The sequence below is a fragment of the Gymnoscopelus microlampas genome (genome assembly GCF_963454915.1).
Source record: "Gymnoscopelus microlampas genome assembly, chromosome: 24".
In the NCBI taxonomy this organism is placed as follows: domain Eukaryota; kingdom Metazoa; phylum Chordata; class Actinopteri; order Myctophiformes; family Myctophidae; genus Gymnoscopelus; species Gymnoscopelus microlampas.
Window position 1 is genome coordinate 29,968,863 of NC_139961.1, and position 9,794 is coordinate 29,978,656.

The window sequence follows — 9,794 nt, forward strand, 5'->3', positions numbered from 1 at the left end:
AAAAAAATGAGGAGTAGCCACTTTTTTTGCATTTGCCAATTAAATATTTGCACTGCCAGGCACTTGTTTAACTTTAAAAAGCCACGATGAGATGTGGTTGCCTTGTTTACAGTGGTTGCTGCTGCATTACAACAGACCTACAGTATTTTTTTTATTTTGTGTTTAATACAATTTTAAGAAGCAGCTAAGTATGCACATTGTTTTAATTTATTATTTGTAGGTATTTTATTTTGGTGATAGATGATAGTGTATTTGTTTAACTTTTTTTTTCTACTGTTATTGTACTTTAAAATATGCAGTAATAAATGTCTTTAATTGAAAGGTAATGCATTTTTTCTGTATTTAAAGTTTTGCTCGGATATCGGTAGGGATGTTCGATATTATCGGCCGATATTAGCATAAAAATCGATATCGGAAAATATCGGTATCGGTTTTTGAAACAATAATCCCCGCATATATCGGTATCGGTTGATATCGGTATCGGTAATTAAGAGTTTGACTATCGGTATATCGGTTATCGGTAAGAAAGCCAATATCGGACAACCCTAGATATCGGCATATATATCGGATATCGAAAAGTATCCTAATTGATATATCGGATCGGATCGGAATTGAAAAAACCTGTATCGGTGCATCTCTAATTACATCTGAGCCCAAAGATTTTAGATGTGCAAAGACCCTACTGCGTTTTACTGGGTTATGAATTCCACTAATGTTCCAACTTATAAAGCGAAGATGTCCTGTATTTAAAGTGTCAGCCATCACGGTCTGATATAGATGAGTAAATGACTGAAAAGGTCCCTGTCCAATGTGAAAACGTGTCGAAGAAGAGAGTTAACAGTCCCTGCTTAAAAACCACATGAAAAAAACGGAGCCTAAAAAACCTATGCTGATCTACTAAACCCCTTGAGATCGCATACCCCATTGTTGCTATCTAGCTGTCAACAAAAACGCAACAAAAAGCAAGCCATGGCCTGTATTACAAATATATATATAAATCTGCCAGTAAAGTGGGCTAATTTTTCTCCTAAAAGTGGAAAAAAAACTAAAACAAATGGGGAAAACAACAACAACAACAACAAACTAAAAGACGGGCAACGGAGCCAACACAGTTATGTAGCCAAGAGCTTCATGGCAGTCTTCAGAAAGGAAACACAGTAGCAACAGCATTACAGGAAAAAAAAAACAGAGGGGGGGGCAACAGGAAAGAGAAAACTAAATAACCTTCCCTGTATTCTATATTAGGCCATATGCTGTGAGCTGTGCACAATGAATGCTTTATAATGATTGATCCACAGATATTCTGTAATAAAACTCAGTATTCCAGTATTCAAGAATTGAATTGAACAAAAAAATGTTTTTTGTTTTTTTTAAATGACATCTATAGAAATTTAGCCTGAACATTATATATATATATATATATATATATATATATATATATATATATATATATATATATATATATATATATACATACATACACACACGTACACGTACACGTACACGTACACGTACACGTACACATACACATCAGTACATACCAAACAATTAACTAAGACCAATTAAACTATTGTACATTGGTGTGGGAAGTCAATCCTATAATGTGTCAAAGCATTCAACTGCTCAATCTGCTCAGTGTAGTGAAAATGGGCAAAAAATTACAAAAAACGATTGTTAGACTGCAATGCAGCCTGGTGTCCACTAAGTGGAGCTCCCTCTCTTTAGCACGGAAACCGGAAACAGTGAACCGGAAACAGTTAACCGGAAACAGTTAACTGTTGGTTCCGCCCGTCAAACCGGAACCGGAAATCAACGCGTGTAACAGGAAAGGGAAACGAGCCATATCCGCATGTACATCCTGCACTAGTAGCCGCCCACTGTTGGGCATAATACACGGAGCCCGTGCGTAAAGGTATAGCATTAGCCATAATAGCTCCAGCTGCACGTCAAGCCAGAACGTTACAGACAATCAAACGGTCGAAAAAATATAAATAAAATAATTCAAAAATGTGAACATGAATCGCAAGTTTCAGACAGTAAAACAGTAAGTAAAAATGATAAGTAACCCCCCCCCCCTCCCCCCAACAAGGAACGAACTGAATAGTAGTAGAAGTAGCACAGTCAACAATCAGTAACCAAACATTGAAATTGAAGCGTTTTTTTTTTAAGGCTGTGCATATCCAAAGATTACCAACATTAAAGTAAAATACCTTATGTCCAAAAGAGCAAGATTAGTTATGCGTGTGGGTCAGAACAACCAAACAACTCCTTCATAGCAGTGGATCACTCTGTTGTTGGTGTTGTTGGTGTTGTTTCGGTGTCGGGTGCCAGGGGTGTCCATCGGTTTACGCACTCCATTGCTCGCTCGCAAAGCATCGGTGAAGGAACGTTCAGTTTCCCCTGGGAGGGTGACCCGGAGGGTAGCGGGGAAGTAGAGCCTGGCGACGGCTCCGTTGATCGTCTTAACCTTCGTGCGTACGTCTCCAAAAGCAGCTTCCTCACGGCGTCGGTGTAGTCGGGCCATAGTGACAGCTTTTTTCCCCGGTACATGAGGGATCCTCCTTGGGTAGCAACATATCGTCACGGACCCGAGTGTAGTGCAACTTCATGATGAACAAATGTAGCGCCCCTGTAAACAGGGGCAAAGATGAATTAATTAATTATAATGAATTCACACGACGGTGCATTCCTCTCGAACACCAGAGTATATCTAACTTTATATCAAAGTTCAACAGTGCATATAACAATCAATCACATTCACTTACAATTCAATTACTTTCTCATACAAATGCATTCTTTCAGAATGACTACAATATTTAGCAGCATCACAGTATTATGTCAAACACTAAACCACTACTGCAATAAACATGTGACCCTTTGACCATGAATTCAATAAAGTGCCATTCAGTCTGTAACTGTAGCATCATAGTATCTCACAATGACATCAAAAATAAATGCCCAATCTCACAAAATACAAAAGGCACTTGGTATGCTTAAGCATATGAATGTTGCCATTACTGGACCAGCACAAGTGCATCAAAAGTGCTTAAAGGCAAAGATTACTTAATACACCTGTAAACATGTACATTCACATTTGTTCAGTTTTTAACTAAATTACAAATGCATTCCTTGACATCACTATTTTTATCCCTTTTTAAGTTATTCTCTTCAAATAATGTATTCAAATAACACTCATTAATTGCCCGTTTTTTAACTGCATGAAATTAATCATTAATCAGTTTAAACCTTCACCAATTAATTTACTGTTCCACAAACTAATCATGACTGAAAAGATCATCAAACACAATAATACACGACGTGCAGTAGGCCTAATGCACCCATCATTATTAAAACCATGACTTGGCCATGGTTTTAACTGTATTAAATGCATCATCAATACATCATGTCTTTAAACCTTTACCACATAAATGTGCTGTTAGACAAACTAATCATGGCTCCAAAGAGCAAACACAAAGTTACACGACGCGCAGCAATGAGAACTAGTGTGGCTGCAGAATGGCGTCGTCACCATGTGGCTCAAACAATCCACTAGTAATGGTCTCAAACACACTCTTAAAGTAAACATAAAACGGTTTTGCATGTTCACATCATTAAGCATCTTTCACATTTATATTTGTTCACACTTTTCAGCCGTCTGACGACAGTTTTACCTGTAAACAGGGGCAAAGATGAATGAATGAATTATAATGAATTCACACGATGGTGCATTCCTCTTGAACACCAGAGTGTATCTGAGGAGGAAAACAGCGCCGTCCCCTCTGCACAGGACTGTGACAGACCAACATAATCGATCACCGATTCTCCAAAACACTCACTAGCCGATCACAGAGTGATAGATCAAGATTATGCTGTACAGTACTATAATCATATTAAACTCTGCAAAACGAACCCACAATGTTGCTTAAAATAAAATGAAATCACTTGAATTAGCTGGACCAAAATAAAGACATTTAAATGAAATACTTTTGACCAAAAATAGCTTAAAAGATAGTTTTTTGCTTAAATCAATAAATCAAATAATTTCAATCTACTACACATACGAGGCGGATCTCCCGGTGCCGGTTTGGCTCGTAACGACATGTGAGCTTGGTCCAGTAGGGGGGCTTCAGAAAGTTGAAATAGTTCTTTCAAAAGTTCGGAGACAAACTCTGTGGGTTGCCCCTTCTCCACCCTCTCCTCCACCCCCACCAAGCGTAAATTTTGGCGCCTACTATAACATTCTTGCTGTTCACATTTGGCTTGTGAACTTTGCATATCTTCTTTAAGCCGGTCCACCGTGAGCTGAAGTTCTGTAACATTATCCCCTGTGGAATTAGCCGATTCCTCCAATTCTACGAGGCGGCCATTATGCGAAGCTAACGTGGCTTGCAAGCCGGCAACCGAGGAGGCCAGCTCGTGTTTTACAGATTTAATTTCAGCATGCAGATCTTTGTTGGCTGACTCAATTTTAGCAAAGACAGAGTCCCTGAGTGAATTCAGTGCTTCAGTTAGAATTTTCGGAGTAAGTGTGTCAACTGAATCTTCCACCCTGTCTGGGGTTGGGGACTTAGCCTGTGGGGATGATGAAGCAGCGTCCATGTTGTTAGCATTAGCCTTAGCCACACGTTGATTCTTTGCAGACTTGCTTCTGGTGTCTGTCATTGCGACTCATTTATGTCCAAAACAAATGAATAGATGTAACGTTGTTGTTTGCTGAATCCCACTATAGTCTATGACAGATTTTAAATAAAATATTGAAAGACCTTGCGGAGCTTGCGAGAAACGCGTCTACATCCTAGGCTGTACAACAGCGCCCCCGCAGATCGACGGGGAGTCTTTCTTAACTGTGCTCCGTCGCGCCATGGTTAGGTGCGGCCTTGCCCAGCCGATGGAGCCTGCGAGGTCGTCGATGGGGCCCCCATCCCGGGTTTCCAGGGACTGGCGCCCCTCCCCTTTCGTATGGTCGACTCCAAGCTACTTCTCCTCCTCCTCCTCCACCCAGGGCCCAACGTAAGCACAACGTCGCGAAGGTAGGCAGCAGAAGTGACACTTGCCGCCCGTTTTGGTCGGGCGCTCAGCCCCCCCTCGGCTCCTCTGATAATCATGGGGGGGCGGCCCCCCCTCAGAAGGGGTAGAACTCTTAAAAATGTCGCTTTCCTTGCCCACCGGACAGAGTCAAGGACGAGTCCACTGGTGCAAAAGAGACTATGAAAGACGCTTTCGGCAATGGATACGGTTCAGAGCCATGTGTGTTCTCTCAAATGTTTGTCACAAAAATTGCCTGTATAAGAAAAAATGTGTGTGTGTGTGCCGCCTGTGTGGAATAAATCCATTGCTGAAAACACAAAATGCGAATTTTTTCCCATGCCATGAAATGCCAAGGAGACAGAATTCCCGGTGGGAACCCTTGTCCTCCGATACAATTCATGAGTCCTCAGTGTCCGCCATGTACCCCAGAAAGAATTGGGGAAACATTCCGAACACTGTAGGAACGTCCACTGTGCACGCTGTACGTATTATGATTCTATCTCAGGTAAAACACCCTGCTAATGTAATCATATGTGTGTAATGTCTTGTGTAGAACAGGGGTTTAATCTAGTCAAAACATTATTTCCATCTGCAGTTTGCAGTTCCCTCTTCCGTCCAGCAGAGGGCATCCAAACGCCTCTGCAGTTCAGAAGAGTCACAAAATGGTCGCCTCTCTCCCCTCCCAAGATGGCGGAGGAGGGGCAAATGTTGTTGACTCTGTTAAAAAACCCCGGTGTTACACCGGCGAAACTCCCCGAGGGGAACGAAAGTTTCGCTCAAGGTAAACACGTTTCACAAAAAGGCAGTCCCCCTCAACCTTCCTAAGATGGAGGCCAGGCTGAGACGGGACTTACAGCAACGGACCCCGGTGCAACCTTATCAACGCTCCCCGACGGGTATAGCGGCCCGAACAGGTACTGCACCGCAGAAAGGTCCCAATATCCCGTCACTCAGGGCAACGAGGCCTTGCGTTCCCATGGGAACAGGCGCTCGCTCGGTGACGGAGATGACATTATTCCAGCTGGCGCTAGCATAATGCTACAGGGCGGATGTCGACGGTCGATGGGAATTCCCGTCTACGTCACAAACGTCACGGGCTTCCCTCACCAGCGTACGATCGGAATCCGACAGGACGGATGACGTCAGCAGCCCCCACCCTCCCCACGAATCCTCTCGCTCGCTGTCTTTCCAGTTGGAAAGCTTGCAACCCATATCCTTAGGTGTTACGCACTGTGTAAAAAGGATGTAGGTTGCGACTCAGAAGCTCACCCCCGCTGTTCGCTTCGATAGTGTTCTCCCGGGCGTCAGGCAACGTTCAGAAGAGCGTTCTAGTTCCGCCCTAACAAACCGCCTTCCTGGGGATATCCTTGGATTCCGCCAGGATGGTCGCGCGTCTGTCACAGGACAGGGTAGCGGGTTTTCTGGCCTGCGTGAGATCTATGCGCCGGGGGAACAAGGTCACGTGCAGGACTTGCACTCATGGCCTGGGCCGTGAGCTTGTTTTCAGCTTAAACAGACTGAACAGGAAACTTTTCAGAGATGGATACAGTATCTCAAGATGTCGCATTCCAGGGGCTCTCAAAAGGTGGTAGTGTCAGCACAGTATGTGTTGTCACTCCGGCAGTAGACGCAGGCGACCCTCTTGACCAGATGTCAGGTTAGGCGCCGTAGTGTCTTGGGGCGTGACTACCACGGACGCCAGTCTCTCAGATGGGGGCTGTTCACAAGGGCTACTCAGCCCGGGATGTATGGAGCTCTTCCCAGGAGAGAGCCTGCATCAAACGCCTGGAGCTGTTGAGGGTCTTCCTGGCTCTCAGCCACTTCGGGGGCCGCATCGGAGGGTGTCATGTTCTGTTCAGAAACGGACAACACCGTAACGATGTGCTGTGTCAACAAACAAGGAGGATTGGATCCCTTTGTGTTGGACAGCGGACCAGCGACATAACGCTATGTAGCATGTAAAGCTTGGCGCAGTTGCGCTCCATTCTCGTGCAAGGCCTCCTACACAGGACCTGCTAAGTCCAGGAGGGGGCCGCGATACGGGGAATGGTTGCTCTGCCGGAGGGCAGTGGATCTCATAAGGGCCCGGTTCGGCCGGGCACAAATCGACCTATTCGCATCCGGAGAGAACAAGTAGTGCCAGCGCTTCTTTTCGCTCAGGATGGAGGGCCAGTCCCTGGGAATAGTCGCTCTAGCTCACGCTTGACTAAGCGTACTGCTTTATGCGTTTTTTCCACCCCTGGTACCGATCCGCCCAGCTTTGGTTCGGATCAGGGTTCAGGGGGAGAGGATTTTCTGCTGGTGGCACCAGCGTGGGGCGCACGCAGGCCGGGGCTGACTCCCCTGCTCTATGACGCGCCGTGGCGGATTCCGCCGCTCAGGACCTTCCTGACACGGGGAGGGAAAGAGGTGTTCCACGAGAACCCCAAGGATCTCGACCTGTGGGTTTACCCCGTGTAACGTTGAGTCTAGTCTCTCAGAGCCTTTCCCCTGTGGTAGTAACCACTATAGGAGGGCCAGGGCGATGTCCACTTGGAGTCAGTGTGACACTCAGTGGACTATGTTCGAGACTTGGTGAGTGGAACGGTCTCCTCAGGCGGAAGCTTCTTCAAGCTTCAGTGGTGGCCGGTCTGACTTATCTGCATGACAGACTAGATCAGGGTTTGGCTTTTCTCCACTGTAACGGTGTACTTAAACTACTATCTCCGCGTGCCATAAAGGTTACCTTGGAGAATCGGTGGGAAAGCACCGGCTGGTGCACCGTCTTATGTACGGTACCAAGCGGACTAGGCCAGTGAACAGACCTTTGGTTCCACATGGGACCTGGTCTTAGTGCTGACGCACGGTGCAGGCCTCCATTTGAGCCGCTTGAAACGACGTGCCTGCGCACTTTCAGTTTCAGGTCGACGCTCCTTTTGGGGAGCTAGGGGGGGTTGTTTAACCCTCCACCGCTTGGCTCAACAGAGGATAAAACGGTGACAGTGTCTCTGTCCAGTGATGTCCTTGAGGCTCTACTGTCAGGTATTGGAGGCTGGTCGGGTGTCGCCTCAGCTTTTCGTCTCCTACGGCCGAGGCTGTAGGATGGCGATGGCTAAACCGATTCTGTCCAGATGAGTCATGGTGGCGAGTCGGTTCGCATATGGGAGTAGTGGCACTGCGGTCCCGGTGGGACTGCGGGCGCGTTCTCCTCGGAGTGTGTCTTCATCAGGGGCCCTTTATAAGGGGGTATTGATGCAGGACATATGCTCGGGTGTCACCTGGTCGTCATAAGTTGACATTCATCTCTTTCTACAGCTTGGACGTGGCGGCATCGGAGATGGCGCACACAGTCCTGGGTGTGGTGGTTGCGCAGTGGTTGGCCGGGGATGCAGGGCCTAAGGGCGTGCGTTTTTCGGCACCTTTGCGCAGTGGTTGGTTCAGGGCATTCAGGTGACAAGACAAGCCAGGGGCTTGGTCTCTCTGAATGGCCCTGATGAACAAAGGTCCTGAGAGGAGGAGGCCTTGGTTTCCCTGCCTTATCTGGTCAGACTGGAATTGTCTGGACTGGTGGCTGGGGTCAGGACTTAATGTCTGCCAAGGTCTTGCCTTACATCCTCCTGATACATGGTCCTGTGGGATCATGAGCTGCCTGATGGCCGTGGTCGGGTCGGGAACTTGACCTGTGGCCTTGGGTGGTGTTGGATGGGGTTGGTGGAACTGTAGCTCCCCCGGGGGACGTGTATGTGTCCCATAGTAAGTCCCATTCTGGAACTTACGCTATAATAACCCTAGGTTACAACTGTAACCCAGGTTTTATTAGTAATGTAAGAGTGGGACTTACGTTAGAACCCCCTCTGAGTGCAATCTAGCATGCAGAGTAGAAGGTTCCGAGGTCGAGCAGTGATGACGTAAGGTATTTATACTACAACCGTTCGCCGTTTTTTTACGTCACTCTAACCCTTTTCCAATGTTCTGGAGGATTGTTGCTCGGGAGATCGATGTGTTTGCTCTGTAGCATCGCTAGGGGGCGATGATATCCCATAGTAAGTCCCATTCTTACATTACTAATAAAACCTGGGTTACAGTTGTAACCTAGGGTTACTAGTTGCTTTAAAGATATAAATTATTATATAATAAAACATACATGAACCACTTTAGCCCTATTTTATACATAAGCTATGCTCAAACATTTTAGCATTAATTTTGGTAAATAAAGGTACATTTTTATGCCAATACTTTTGTACTTTTACTCAAGTAACATTTTTAACACGGGCCTTTTATTTGTAACAAAGTATATACATTGCAGTATTGACACTTTTACTTAAGTAGAAAATGTGAGAACTTTTACCACCACTGCTCATAATGTATTGTGAGCCTGTAGATTGACCTTTACCACAAATTTTCTGAGCTTGTTGAGTCTTGCCACTAGCCCATATAAAAAAAATGCATATAAGCATTTACAAAACTAAAACCCACATTAAAAACGAAAGTAAAATAACATAGTAAAAATTAAATAAAAAACTAAGGACAACTACAAAACTATCACCTTGCTGTCTGAGTATGTGGACCCTGGTGTTGGTAGGACACCTAGTGGTTAACAAGTAGTACTGCCTGAGGCTTGTGTGCAAGTTCAGTAGTGAACTTGTGTGCAAGTTCAGTAGCATGCCCCACTACTTCATCAGGTGGGACAGTGCAGGGGTCCAATTGATCCATTAAGACTGGGAACGCACCTGTGTATTTTTTATTTATTTCTTCAGGCTATTCAAAAATAGCAGATCTACAAGCTT